Genomic DNA, 10,029 nt, shown 5'->3' with positions numbered 1-10,029 from the left:
AATTTTGCATAAAATTGAAAATTTCAAGAATAAACAACAAATTCTACAACCTCTCCGCCATCTTTGTTCGCTTTGAAAACGACCTCCCAAATGCGTTTCGTTTCGTTGCGGAACGTTCTCGCCGAACGCACTCTGGATCAGCAGACGATTTATTTATAGGTTATATTACACTAATTCCGATTCCCATAGGGTCCCACGATTTTGGAAGATTTTATTTTTTGGAATTGGGAAAAATGCAATCAAAATTTGATTGGGAACGGGTCCGTTTGCTTTGGGAATGCCTCCGTTTCCCGGAGGCGCTGACAGTGCTGAAAAACCCCCGTGACATACCTGTACGCTGAAGCCAACCCCGTATCGAAAGTCAACCAGAGTCGTAACATATGTATGTCACGCTATCAATCAAAGAATGCTCATTTTCTTGGATACATTTCTACATATATTGGTGAATCACGAATGAATATAAATTACTGCATCGAGGAATATTTTAAAGTTCAAATGCTTCAAATGCATCTTAAAATAGAGGAAAATAACTCTCATCAGTCTGAAATTCAAAATTTTGACGCCATTGTCGCTTTGTCACGTGACCAGTTTTCATTTGGATACTTTCGGATCGACCTTGACATTTTATAATGCTGAAATGGTAAACATTACTTTTGTTTTCTGAAATCTATTATTTGTGATTAACAACTTACGTCTGGTGGATTATAAGACTGATTTCAGTGTGAATCAGGTAGTTTTAAATAATAATTACGTTGAGTTTGTATTTACACTACAATTTGTTTACAAAACAAGCCGGAATAATCTAGAATACCGGGAAATGTCATTCTGAACTTGAAAACACGAGCGAATGGTATGTTACTAAAAATAGAAATTATGTCATATGACCCGTGAAATCTTGGGAGATTCGCATTGTAAGAAAGTCTGTCACATCACTGTTTTTTCGATATGTAAGAGCAGGATAGATAAATTCTAAATGTTTAAGATAGTATTTTGAGAAAGAATATATCAGTTAAATGTGAAAAATGTCAATCTTTCCGATCAAGTGGTTGATTTGGGCCAATAACTGCATTTAAAAGCTGTTTTGGACCGGTCTTTGTTAACTGTCTACTTTTCGGGAATTTCTGGTTGACTTTCCTAATAGGGTTGATCCATAACTATAAAGTTGCGCCAGTCAAAAATCATAAAAGCGACATTTAAAGTTATGGTAGCCAGAACTAATGTATTGAACAATACATTAGTTCTTGCTACCATAACTTTAAATGTCGCTTTTTATGAGTTTTTAATGGCGAGTTGACAAGTTGAGTCTGCAGAGAGTCGGTGTAACGGAGCGGGTCGTGTTCGTGAAACAGCTGTTGACATTGTTATAGTGCTGGCTCTATATCAGAAAATGGAAACAATAACGGGAGTCACTTAAAAAAAACTATTATGAATCACAAATTGAAATTACAATATTAAATTACATATTGCATTGAAATACACAATAATCAGGCAAATACATTTGTATTACAGTAAACAATACAATACAATTTATTTATACAAACAATAAAAGCACAATCACCAGGGACCAGAAGACTTAGTTTTAGAATAAATTGGTACTGGCAAATGGAAAATGCCTATGAGCAATCACCTCTATCTTTTACAAGACTTTATGAACCAATGACACTATACTAGTGTCAGAATAAAACCAGTGAAACTCTATAGCTAAAAAGATCTCACATCAAAACATGCAGTGTTAGTAACTTAATACACTCACCAATTATCACTCACACTGATACTTCTCACAGTTTTGATTAGGTTGGTAGTATTAAAGGATGAGTGAGTGTATACCCTGTTACATTTATTTTAAGGTAACATGCGATAAAAAAATGAGCTCTAATGTGTGAAATAATTGTTTGGTGCCTAGTCACATTTGCAGATCATGTCATTTTATGTCCTGAGGTTATCACTGAATGGCGTCAAAACCTTTTTGTGGTAGGTCAAGTGTACTTAAAGCAGATCTGAAACAAATCTATGGTTACATTGTACATCTAAAGGCATTATTTTAACATTTAAACCACAGTTGCTTACCGTTGTTCTTTCAATACTTCTTGTGGCTAGTGTGCTAGTTTATGTATCACTGGAGAGGGAACAGAAGTTGTGTGCCTATAAACAGCGGCCCAAATAGTAGGCAACCTAGTTGTGCTAGTGGTTGGTAATGGAGTCTTTCTTTGCAGTCTGCAGACACTAATCAGTTTTCTTTGTATAAGGCTCCTTTTATGGAAGTTTTTGTTTATAGGAAAACTTCTAAACAAAATCCGACCGGGGTGATAAGAATACCCCACATTAATTCGGGTGGACTACACTTACAATTATGGATGTTAATTTACACATATATGTACATGTATGCATCAAGCCGCCTTTTCTCTAAGCTCAGCTTAGATGTATTTGACAATTTTTTCTTGTCAGTATGGCTCAAAGTGTTGTTTATCAATCAGAAGAAATGCAACAAATTAAGTGCAAGTGCCACGCTTTATATTTGGGGCTATATTCTTGTAATCAAAACCTGTTAAACACTTTGTGAATATTAATATACATTTTTACCAGTACCTCTTTTCCTGATAGTTTTTGCTTGACCATAATGTTTCATCATTTTGGGAATGGGGCTGCGGTCTTTTGGATAGGGAAAAATTGCGTCGTTATTACTCAAATTGGGAAAATTGCTGTATTTTATTTTTTGCGAACACACGTTATTTGTGGCTAGTGCAAAAGGTTACAATATTTTATGAAAAAAGCAAAGCAATCTGAGTTTTCTGCATTTTAACAAAGATACACATAGCTGAGATTTCTTTGAGATTGCTGAGTTTTATTGGGTGATATATGAAATACAAAAAAATCAGGGCATTACTAGAGAATATCATTACACATCCCTATTTAATATTTCAGAGATCTTAATATCACAGGAGTCACTCATTTAACTATAAAAATGGTTATGCGCTTCAAACACTCGACTGTAGGCATCGGCGGTGAGCCGTTGGTCTACAGTCAGATGTCTGAACAGGAACTTGATGAGTTGGCCAACTTCAACCCCACATCGACTTATGGCCAGGCCAAGCAGGCCTCACCAGAAGATTTTGTGCCGGGTCATGTTGCTTTAGGTGTGTATCTAAATATTATATAAACAATAATTGGTTGAGATTGAAGCTATTGCATCTCACATAGAAATGTAAAACAGATGCAAACGTTACACACTTTAACCTCAGTGTTTATTATATATTAGTATTAAAAATGTTTAATGTAGTAGAATGCTGGTACTTTATCCTCAGGGCATAATGGAAATTGAAATCAGAACCCTTGGAATCTAGTCAGACATATCCTTTTCTTATGGAAAAATTTTCAGTTCATTTGTTATGGAACCAAGGCAGTATTTTTCTTTAAGCTGCTATTTAAACCTACATTAGTGAATATGTTGTAAAAATATATATATATATTTCTCACTTTTCTTCAGACATTAATTTCTTATTTTGGGGAATAATACATTATTTCAAAGATTCGTTTCAATCACTGTTGAAGAAATTGTGCAACTGGTGTGAAAAAAAGTTCTCTATCTTGGCATCTGCCAATAGAGCTAACCAGATCAAACCACAGTGTCTCCCTAAAATATACAAGTAGACTTGAGTATATCATGTTTTAATGGGTCCAATTGAACCAAAGACCCCAGTTGTTTTCAAAACAAAAATTCTGAAAACATATCCTTTTGGTAATGCTTGTTTGATCAAAATCGGTGAATCTGCATATTTGTTCACATGATTGGAACATGTATGTTTTCAGAAAACAAAATCATGTTGTGAAGCATAAATACAAATTATATAATACAACACTACTGTTTCAAGCTTTGCGCTAAAATGCCTACTTCAAGCAAACCGTCAATGAGTCGAACGACGAGTATTTCAGAGTTCGTCCTGAGGATATTTTCTACTACCTTGAAGACGACAGCATTGCAGTTATTGAACCTCATGTAGAAAACAGCGGCACGCCTCAAGGTATGGTATTTACTAATATAATTTAGCATTGCACTGCGAAAATTTGGTTTAATGCATACAGTTTTTTCCAAGATTAGCCTCTGCAGTCCTGTAGGGCTAATCAGGAATAACAGTTTCCGTGTTAATGGTATTTTCGTTGAAACTCTATTGAGTCCTTCGCCTAGATAGAAACAGTATTTGGTGTATGTTTTGTGAAATCTTGTGTCTTTATTCTTATCAATGAAAGATTTCATATCCAAGCTTGCGCAAAATTATAAATCTATTGCAGTTCTTTTCAGACAAGCTAAACCACTGCTAAAAAACTTAAAGGACTACAGTGTTATAACCATCATTAAATGTATGTGTCTGCCGGTATACGCATAGGAATTCTTATCTTGCTTTGACGCTACCAGTTTTTTACCATTTGAGCCAAGGTCCTGGAAAACCGGGTAAAGTTTCATCCCAGATTAGCCTGTACACTTTCCACTTTATGAATTTATGATCTTTTTATAAAGGGAGACCGCTTCTTATCAAAATCTAGTCCAGACAGAAAGTGTTGTCCCTGATTTGCCTGTGCAAACTGCACAGATTAGCTTTAGGGGATTGCAAAGGCTTATCAGGAAAGATACTTTCCTTTTTATGCTATGTTTTGTTTAAAGGAAGTATCTTTTTTACAAAAAAACTGTTTAAGCAAAATTATCATCCCGGCGGTCGTGATGGAACTCTTGTCTCATGAGATATATCAGTACTTCACGCCGAAAGATTTCTTCGTGGATGACACCGTCATGGTCTATGGTCGTCGCTTCCTCATCTACGACTGTGACAACTTCACGAAGACTTTTTACTTCCACACATTTGGCGTCACAGAGGTCCAGACTGTGGATGTGAAACAGAAGCTGAAAGATCTGCCCTAGATGGTAATTGACCTACCCCAGCCCAGTGTTTTTTCTTTCAAAACATTGGGACTTTTCCCAAGCCAAAGGGCGCCAGCCCGATTTTAATAATGGAAAAAATCAACACTGGAAGCTTTCAATAAAAATATCTGATAAGGTAATCAAATACTGCTTTATGGCCTTTATTTTGTCATGCAAAGAAATAAGCAACAGACAACAGAATGAGCACAATGTAGAAAAGAAAACAAAGAGTGCAGAGAGATAATTGGCTGTTGGTTAATGAAACTCGTGACAAGATTTGCATAACCTTTAAAACAAGATTGGCTTGAAGTTACAATGATATGATAATGCTATTTGATTAACCTTATTATGTGGTTTTATTGACCACACTACATGGATTTATTAATCTTATAAGGAGAATTTATTGATTACTTGCGATGAGATTTAAATGACATAATTTAATTGACCTTACCATGTATTTGATTCATCATACATCAAAATTTCAGTGACCGTACAACAAGATTGGTTTGATTGTATGATTTGATTAGCTGTATCACATGATTTAATTGTCTCTATGATGATATATGATTTACATAATTAGATTTGATTGTTCTCATGATAACAAACGGTTGACTTCATTACAAGAGTGATGTTATTTGATTAACCTTATAACGAGAGTGATGTGATTTGATTGACCTTTTGACGAGATTGGATTGACCTTACAATGAGATGTAATTGACCTAACAATACGATCTGATTGACCTTAAAACCCTTTTTCATTGACTTTTTTCAGAATTATTTTTTGCAAGAACTCAATAAACCGCCAATAATAAAAAAAATCTCCTTTAAAAATTCATTTTGTTTATCAGTGTTTTAAAATAATTTTTTTTTGAGAATCATCACAGTATAGGAGATTCAACACATTAAACAATGGAGTGTTTCTTTCTGATTGACAGGAAATTCCGCCATTCAACCAGTTTGGATCCCTGGAAGACTCCCTGCAGAGTTGTCTGTTCCTGATTCCTCAACCTCCAAAGAAATACTTCATTAAGATGCTTGAGAATGACCACAGGGTTCTACGATTTGATGGCATTATGGTGCGTTCATTTTTTCTAATCTAAAATATTGCAACATATTTAATTTGTTCGCCCCAAAAAATTCATTTAAGAAATGTAAATTGTGCTCAACCTTTCCATCTGAATAGAGTCTGAAAATAATGATTTTATAAAAATTAATCATAACTAAAATATAAGTTTCATTGCTAAAATTGATTTTCAATCCAACGTCGTGAAGTGAGATGATATGGTAAAATTGCACAGGCTGATCAGGGACATCACTTTCTGCTTAAACTGGACGTTTGCGAAGAAGAGACTTCCTGTAAACGAAAAATACTATACAAGCCCAGAGTTTGGTCCCTGTGGGGACTGCTTATCTGGAACGACTAATAACGCACATGCATTAGTTCCAGTTTTCCGAAAACGAGAATCAATTTTAAAGGTGTTGTAGAAAGCTCAACATTGGAAAGTAAGTCTTGCACTATAAACGAAGCACTAAGGTTGTTTTTCTAATTTTTTTAAAGGATTCCGTCTGACCTGTGGACAAGGGTCGCAGGTTCATCATTTCATATCGACTAGCTGAGGACATGATGACAATCTACGAGCCCCCCGTCAGGAATTCCGGAATCATCGGTCGGAAATTCCTAGAACGTACCCGTGTTGCGAAACCCAACTGCCCACCTGACCAGCCCATTTTCTATGGGCCCCAGGATTTCTACATTGGGGCGGTGATTGAAGTTTTCCGCCATTGGTTTGTGATTACCAATGCTGACGAATATGTCCTCAAGTTCATGGAAGAGCACAAGGACCAGTTCCCAAGTAAGTTTTTGTTTAGTTTAAGCCTTTTTATTTTAGTTTGATTCCATCGAACCCCATGGGCTTATTTAAGGGCTCTTGAGTCTGTTTCTTGAGTAGAACCAGTATGAGGTGTCTTTGAGGGAGATCTAAAGAATGCTACCACTGTGGAGATCAAACCTGTGACCTCCCAATTGCTGGGAGGACAGAACAAGTACTTGCTGTCTTTGGAAGAAGATATTGTTAATTACCCCATAGTGAGCTTTAAACCTGGGGCCATTTGATTGCTGGGCAGACATATTCACTGCACCTATGCAAATTGAATCAAGTATTGGCAATAAAAGTAGCTTGTTGATAATATTATGCACAGATTAATTTGTTTGAAGTGTAGCAATATTAATCATCATTTTAACTGATGACTCTATGTAATGTGTTCTATTATTTATATGAGCCTGGCTCTGCAAAAACAGAGTTGAATGCATGTGCATTAAGTCAGGTTACGTATTAGCCAGTGCAGATTGCACAGGCTAATCAGGGACGACAGTTTACCCACATGCATTAAGCCCTGTAATCCCAGAGCGAGGATTAAATATATATCTGAAATGTTTGATTACTTTTACCAGGCAGCACTGTTGAGTCCTTCAGACAGAGGTTAGCTTAGGGATCACACATGCGTGAAACAGTGAAAGGCGCACCAATGAAAGTGAAGAGAACGTAAGTTAATAAGAATTTTATTGTCTTTTTATTTAGTTTTCCTGTAGTATTAAATATTTAAGGGTCGAACAGAGTAATATTAATGTTTTAGAATATTTTGTGAATAAAATGGGATTTGAAAAAAGAGAGTTTTTTTTAAAGAAAGTTTGATAAATAATGGGTGCTTTTTAATTATTTATGGTATTAATGTGTTTCAATAATAATGTGTTAAAACTGTTTTGCAACTTTTTATTTTGAATTTTGTTTAATCAAAACTGGTTACTTTATAACTATAAATAAGAACTGTAGATTGTTAAAATAGTTAGAATTATTATGCCCCCTTGTAATAAGTAGGGCTATTGTTTGCAATGATATTGTTAAATTTATTAATGGCACTTAATAAAATTCTTTCCACGTTGTACTTAACTTTCAATCATTTCCAAGCTAAATTCTTTAAAAATACGTTAACATTTTTTGAATAAAAAATATTTTAAATTCATTTTACAGTGAGGGAGACCTAGCCACCTTAGTGCAACAAGTTCGTGCTCAGCTGAAGAAAATCGCGATCACAGACAAAACGCGAGTCGACGAGATGTTTTTGCGCTACAACAGCAACAGGACTGGCGCCATTGACGCACTGAACATGCGGATTCTGTGCCGACGTCTATAGCTGCCTGCGGATGATGATGTCATTAATGCTGTCTGTAGTTTCATAGCTTTCTATGTCCCAGTCATTTACAGACTTCTCATTCCTCCGTTCGTTTGTATGAGGATAACCCAGTTTTACTTGTTTCATATAAGATTAATAATGCTTCCTACAAAGCTTCTATACTTGAATTGATGATGTCCTTGAACACTATCAAGATTGATGATGTCCTTGAACACTATCAAGACTGATGATGTCCTTGAACACTTTTAAGACTGATGATGTCCTTAAACACTATCAAGATTGATGATGTCCTTGAACACTATTAAGATTGATGATTTCCTTGAACGCTATTAAGATTGATGATGTCCTTGAACACTATTAAGACTGATGATGTCCTTGATCACTATCAAGATTGATGATGTCCTTGAACACTATCAAGGCAGCCAAATCACCATGAATTCATTTTAATCTGTCATTGTTAATTTCAAAGTGACGCATTTTGTCTAATTTCAATACTACTTGCTACAAAAGCTTAATACTTACATGAATATAATCTATGAACACTGTAAATACACCCCCATCACCTGAACACATTTTGACTTTGAGAATGACCTACTTTTGGACTTATTTAGGAGGAAGACAATTATTGGTAAACCTAAATTGAGCGTTTCTTATCTTCAAAACTTCTTTCTTAACAGCTTCGAAACTTCCGTTTAACTCATGGCAAACAAACATCTCACAAAACCACATTTGACTTTGACCTAATTTTGAACTTGCATTGAATCAAATGGGCCAATGAATTAATTTTGACATGGCTTCCACCATGCATTTCTTGAACCCAGCATTTTGTTTACACGTCGCCATTATGTGAATGTAACATATATGACCTGTGAACTTGAGAATTTTAGTACTATTGGCTTTAAATTGGAAAAAAAGGTATTATCATTCATGCCATAATTTCAGGACAAATTTAGACATGTCATGAAAACTGGAAAGACATTTTAGTTTTTTACGGGACACCTTACAATTACTTTATTTAAACACCATAAAGTGCGCTAACAGCAAAGACGTTCTTTTTTTTAAAGAAAATTACGGCTTTTATTGACATTATACACATGTTAAAAACATGTATTACAATCAATATTCACCAGTTTACCGAAGTTATCAATATAATTATGGTGACAGAGGGACAAACATTCAAAGAGCAGAACTGTCTTGCCAAAATCTTTACATTGAGATATTATGGTAGTATGGGTTGATGCATATTTTTGTTTTCCTTTCAGCTTGTTGCAGAATGCACAGACAACCATGAAGGGAAGATAAGCCTGGAGGATTTTAGATGATTTGTGGAAAGTTCATGAATCATCTCCCTTGAATAAACTTTATTTTTACAATTTACAAATAATGTTTTTTCCTCAGAATATGTATTAAAATGTATGCTTGAAAAGCTGATCTGGTTGTTTTATTATTGAAGATTATTGAAGCTCTGTGAAGCTTTAATACAAAAACAATTTGACAAAATGTTATTTATGTGTTCTAGGGTTTTAAATTAAATAAACAAACTTTAACTCTAAACTTTACATTGCAATGCATCAAGAAATCCTGTTAAATGGTAAAATAACTTAATTTGGAGACTTTGATTTGCAACATTACTGCCTGATGCATTTGTTGTTTTATTGCATTATATTACGGGACTGTGTGTCTCCATACATGACTTTTTGTATTTTATTTTCTTTGTTAATTTCAAAACAAAATGAAAATATATTTCTCGCATCTTTATAAAAAGGACCATAAAGTTGTGTGTACTTGTACATTTTGAATGTGCTTTATTTCAAAATAATATAAGAACATTTAAAACCAATATTTGTTATGTTGTGATTACTGGTGAATTGAGTGTAGCTATGAAGCATGTCATGATTGAAAAAAAACATGTTTGTATGTAATAA

General features: G+C 34.7%; 1 pseudogene; it reads left to right on the top strand.

Annotated features, from left to right (window-relative positions):
* The first annotated feature begins 2,962 nt into the window (after window positions 1–2,962).
* On the top strand, window positions 2,963–9,444 carry LOC127849868 (EF-hand domain-containing protein 1-like; annotated as a pseudogene).
* The last annotated feature ends 585 nt before the right edge of the window (window positions 9,445–10,029 follow it).

This window comes from Dreissena polymorpha, chromosome 1, assembly GCF_020536995.1.
Source record: "Dreissena polymorpha isolate Duluth1 chromosome 1, UMN_Dpol_1.0, whole genome shotgun sequence".
In the NCBI taxonomy this organism is placed as follows: Eukaryota; Metazoa; Mollusca; class Bivalvia; order Myida; family Dreissenidae; genus Dreissena; species Dreissena polymorpha.
This window is presented reverse-complemented; position numbering and strand designations above follow the sequence as displayed.